The sequence below is a fragment of the Hyperolius riggenbachi genome, chromosome 4 (genome assembly GCF_040937935.1).
Source record: "Hyperolius riggenbachi isolate aHypRig1 chromosome 4, aHypRig1.pri, whole genome shotgun sequence".
NCBI lineage: Eukaryota > Metazoa > Chordata > Amphibia > Anura > Hyperoliidae > Hyperolius > Hyperolius riggenbachi.
The window spans coordinates 357,057,911-357,063,910 of record NC_090649.1 but is presented as its reverse complement, the minus strand read 5'-3'; positions in this window follow the sequence as shown (position 1 = coordinate 357,063,910).

The window sequence follows — 6,000 nt, the reverse complement described above, 5'->3', positions numbered from 1 at the left end:
ATTAATGACCATTAGATCTAGTATTAAGGGAGTATGGTAAAGGGGTTCCCTCAGGCAGATGGCATTGAGTAGTCTGCAGGCCGTATATATGACACATAATGAGAACCCAGCATTTTACACCATACGTCATATTCCAGTGTATAAATTTTACTTTTTGTCCCTGAAGAGAGAGTGAAATTTGCCCCCCCCTTTCCCTCCCCCCTGCGTATCCCCCAACAACTGTTCCTGAGAAGATTCTAGCCTTATTTAAGTTGTTCTCCAGGAGATAGCCTCCTAAAGTCATCATTACAAAAGCTTCCAGGAACCCTTTCTTCGCACCCTTTCGGCCTTCACTTCTTCCCTGTATGGCCTCAGATATTACGCGGCCTTATCTCATCAGCTCCTCTGCACTCGCCCCACTATGTGGCGCTTTCCATCAGATGGGCAATAACAACTTCACAACCCTATGCTATATATATAACCATAACTGCGTCAGACCCGTCAGTCAAACCTGGATTCACGAGTACCCCTCCGCTCCTTTTTAAATGTCCTCCGCTTGGTCGCTCTGCCTCTGGGGGGATGTTCTGGGGGAGATTCTCTTGGCGGCAGGCCGCGTCAAAAATTTTTCCGCGTCCCCTGGATTTTTGAAGATATATGTCTCCCCGTCCGACCCCGTAACACGTAGGGTGACAGGGTATTGAAGTGCAAAGCGTAGTTCCCTCTTTACAAGTTCAGAGCAGACTGTACTGAATTCCTGCCTGCGCTTCGATACCTCCAGAGAGTAATCATTGAAGATTAGAATGCGGCGATTATCATGCATAATATCCTCCTTGCGCGCTTTGAACGCGGTTAATAGGCGTTGTTTGTCTTTAAAGTCCAGGTACCGGACCATCACTACTCTTGGGGGTTTTTTGGTCTCGCTTGTGCGGGCTGGTCCTATCCGATGCGCCCTTTCCGCTTTGTAGGGGCCTTCCAGGCCTAGTAGCCCTGGCAGGGTTTTTTCGCAGAATTCGTCTATGTCGCCTTGTGTGTGCGCTTCCGTTAGACCTACCACCCGGATATTGTTCCTTCTTGAGCGGTTTTCTAGGTCTTCCAGTTTTTCATGAAAGAGCTGTTGTTGTTTCTGAGAGGAATCAGATTGTTTATTTGCCTCTTCTAGGTCCAATTCAAGCTGCGCAATGCGTTTCTCTGCTTCCCCCAGCCGTCCCGCGTGTTCTTTCAGCTGCTTGTTTATGGGGCCTAGTGACTTTTTTACCGCTCCTTCCACTATATGTTGGAGATCTTGGCTTATTATTTTGGCCACCTCTGCCGCTATCTCCCTTGCATCTCTTTTGGGTCTGGTTTCCTCTTCCTCCCCGCTCTCATTGCCCCAGTCACCTGAATGCAAGCTTCTTGTTGGGCTCCCGCCTTTCTGGGATCGCTTCTGCGCCATCTTGGAGCGCTGTTCCCCTGGGCGGCTGGGTCGGCTTTTGTTGTGCGAGCAGGTGAGATACTTCTCCATCCGCTGACACTGCGCGCTGATGAGTCCTCTGGGCTCGGGGACTTTCCTCCGTGATCTGCGTTTTTTCCTGTGGGTTGTGAGGGCTTTTTGGGGGCGAGCGTATGCGGAGCTCCTCTAACTCCGTCCGCTCATACAGGCGCCGGAACCGGAAGTCTGCACTCATCTTTATAGCATAGGGTGAAATGGGGATCCGCGTATTCTTTATGCACTTATTAAGGAGTGCAGCATAGGAGAAATACGGCAGGGTGGCCAGCAAAATGGATATTTACAGCAGAGCGACAGTGGGAGGGGAGTTCGCCGTGGTGGGGGTGGAGCCGGGTAATCAAATAGCGTCTTCATAGCATCTACCCCAGCTTCTGATGAGTCAATGGTGATGAAACATGTCAGGCGGGGCTTAGATGCGGAAGACGCTACACTACAGTCACACGTGATGGGAGGCGTGATCCCGAGCGAGTAGGATACGGAGACCGAGCGCGCGGCAGTCAGGACCTCTTAGCTGTGAAGGGATGTGCATGCCAGCCGGCCAACGATATGGGGGAGAGCCCGTGTGGAAAAACTCTATGCTTTAGATACATCAAGGAGATTGTAAGTGCAATTGTTTTTTAAAAGCTTTTATTAAAAATACAGTATCACGCTATGTTGAGGTGTTTTTATTGAGGTGCATATGCGGAAGGAGTGGATCTGCTGGAAGTGAAGGGGATCTGTCGTGAGTGGTGGGGGACGACCTCTAACGGTCCCAAAGGCGGCATCTGACCTGTCAGCACGTCTTAACACATGGTGAGTGTATCTCACTGGGGTGTGGTGACGGCTATCTCTATCCAAATGTCTGATGTGATTATCGGTGGAGTAGGAAGGAGCCCAGATTGGATGTGGATAGAGACTTTGCATTCAGTGGAATTGTGTGGACTTTACCCTTGGGGGACTCTTTGCATGCCAACTGAATATTGTTTATGATCTGTGAGGGGGATGTACTGATGTACAGAGTGTGCTTTAACTATTAGGTGGTGACTGCTAAAGACCGTGAGTGCCAGCCTCTCATATAATATATTCTAATCATTGGACGAGGTGGCGAACCGGCATCAAAGTGTCTGATAGATTGTGTCCTTGAAACTAATTCCATATCAGCGCGAAATGTGTTTTTTAAACAACAGGTAGGTATATGCAGTGATGAGGTGGATGCACTCAACACAACAGGTAGGTACATGCAGTGATGGGGTGGGTGCACTGAACACAACAGCTAGGTAGGTATATGCAGTGATGAGGTGGGTTCACTGAACACAACAGATAGGTATATGCAGTGATGAGGTGGGTTCACTGAAAACAACAGGTAAGTATATGCAGTGCTGGGTATTACAATGTGCACCTGTCACACACACAGGTAGTCACTGCATGTGCTGGGCCTAGCTGGCAGTGGCACACACACAGTAGAGATGGCCCAAACCTCTGATTTCAGGCTCGCGAACCTACCGCGAAAGTTCGGTGAACCGCAATAGACTTCAATGGGGAGGCGAACTTGGAAAATTAGAAAAAACTATGCTGGCCAGAAAAGTGATGGAAAAGATGTTTCAAGGGGTCTAATACCTGGAGGGAGACATGGTTGAGTGGGATAGACGTCAAAAGTCCCGGAAAAAAATCTGGATTTGACGCAAAGCAGTGTTTTAAGGGCAGAAATCACATTGAATGCTAAATTGCAGGCCTAAACTGCTTTATAACATCTTGCATGTGTATATATCAATATATGAGCTTGCTTAGGGATTTGTAGGATGTCAAAAGCAACCTCACATACATTGGCCAGGAATCGAACCCAGGTCAACTGCTTGGAAGGCAGCTATGCTCACCACAATACCACCAACACTACATGCTGAAGCCAGCCTAGCATGTACCATTGTGATATACCCAAGAGAAAAATGAGCTTGCTTAGGGATTTGTAGGATGTCAAAAGCAACCTCACATACATTGGCCAGGAATTGAACCCAGGTCAACTGCTTGGAAGGCAGCTATGCTCACCACTATACCACCAACACTACATGCTGAAGCCAGCCTAGCATGTACCATTGTGATATACCCAAGAGAAAAATGAGCTTGCTTAGGGATTTGTAGGATGTCAAAAGCAACCTCACATACATTGGCCAGGGATCGAACCCAGGTCAACTGCTTGGAAGGCAGCTATGCTCACCACTATACCACCAACACTACATGCTGAAGCCAGCCTAGCATGCACCTGTAACGATTGGGTGCTACTTATTTGATTATTTGTGATCTGCAGAATCACCAATAATACAGATGCTATACCTGATTATGTGGTGATCTGCAGTATCACCAATAATACCAGTATAGCTAGAAGAGAGTAAAGTGTGGTGTTCGGTGCAACGGTGTAGACTCCTCCAGTGGAGCTGGAGGGTCTACCAACACAAGTAACAATAGACCTTTACCAGTGGAGCTGGCAAAGTACTAACAATGAGAGAATCAAAGAAGTTTGGCTAAACCTTACCAGAGGAGCTGGTAAGGTACTAACAGCACAAATGACTGAATAGTTTAACTAGACCTTGTCAGAGGAGCTGGCAAGGTACTATCAGTCACTGGAGCTATATAACTAAGTCTGAACCTTACCAGAGGGGCTGGTAGGTTCTAATAGCAAAGAGCACCTCACCAGTGGCTAGGGCCCACTGGTGAGTAGAGTAGTCAGACAGGCTAGGTTCGATAACAGGCAGGCAGAGATAGTACAAAATCGGTAGGCGAGAGAGTAGTAAATATCAGGCAGAGGTTCAGCAACTAAGTCAGAAAGGCAGAAGTACAGAATTGTTTAGCAATAGCAAGGTCAGAGAGTAGCCAGAATCATACACAGGTTATCAGAATACAATGTAATAATAACTAACTATAGATAGATGTATATCGCAAACACTGCATATACATCTATCATCAACAGGAACCTCCCTAGGTCTGAGCTCTAACACGAGTGTATTCGCAACAGCAGACGAGTTGCCAATGATCTGTGAAGGATTAAGAAGCTGAGGAGAGCCCAGCGCCACGCCCCCTAACAATCAGCCAATCCGAGCGTCGCGAGTCACTCCTGACGTCAACCGACCGGCAGGTCAGCTGACGCGCCTTCTTCCAGCATAAAGGTCCTGTCTCCTCGCGCGCCCGCGCGATACAGAGACCCTATGAGCAAGAGACAATGCTGTTCCCGGCGTGCTGGACGCCGCCGGGACAGATAAGGCCTGAGAACAGGGAACAAAGGCGGCTGCGGGTATAGCCTGCGTATCCGCAGCCTCCATAGTCTCAGATGTTACAGTACCCCCCCCCCCCCCCCTCTAGGCGTGGACTCCGAACACAATCCACCTGGCCTATCAGGATGCAATCTATGAAACTCCTCCCTGAGTTCTTCTGCATGCATGCGAGAAAGTGGTACCCAAGATCTCTCCTCTGCACCATACCCTCTCCAGTGGACCAGGTACTGCACGGAGCCACGCACCACCCGAGAATCCAAGATCCGCTATATCTCGTACTCTGCTTCTCCATCAATCACCACAGGGGGGGGGGGGGGAGAGGAATCCACATGCACAGCAGGTTTCAAGAGGGATACATGAAATGTTCTACCACCCCTGAAGCTGGGTGGGAGCGAGACAACATAGGTAACATTGTTGACCCTTTTGGACACAGGGTATGGCCCTATGAATTTGGGACCCAATTTAGCAGAGGGTTGCTTTAGGGCCAAGTGTCGAGTAGAAACCCACACTAAATCTCCTGGGAGAAAATTCCACTCCACAGAACGTTTCTTATCTGCCTGTTTTTTCTGGGTAGAAAAAGCCTCTTTCAAATTCTCTTTGACTTTTCCCCAGATCTCCTTTAATGTCCCTTGCCATTCCTCCAAGGCCGGAAAAGGTGATGACACCACCGGCAGAGGAGAGAACTTCGGTGATCTCCCCATTACCACTTGAAAAGGGGAGAATCCTGAGGAGGCACATTTCAAATTATTATGGGCAAATTCTGCAAAAGGCAAGGATTTGACCCAATCCATCTGAGCATCAGCCACGTAACATCTAAGGAACTGCTCTAAAGATTGGTTGACCCTTTCGGTCTGCCCGTTAGTCTGTGGGTGGTAGCCGGAGGAAAACGATAGATTCATTCCCATATGATGACAGAAGGCCTTCCAAAACCTGGACACGAACTGGACTCCCCTATCTGACACCACATTTTCCGGAATTCCATGCAGTCTGAAAATGTGACGGATAAAGAACCCTGCCAATTCTTGTGCAGCGGGGAGTCCATCCAAGGGAATAAAATGGGCCATCTTACTGAACCTATCGACTACCACCCATATGACTGTTTTACCTTCTGATCTAGGCAGTTCGCCCACAAAGTCCATGGACACATGGGTCCAGGGCTGCTCAGGCATTGGAAGTGACTGTAAGGTACCCACAGGAGCCCGTCTAGACTACTTACTGCTAGCACAAGCGGAGCAATTACTGACAAATTCCTTACAATCTGACACTAGCGAAGTCCACCAGACGCAACGGTCT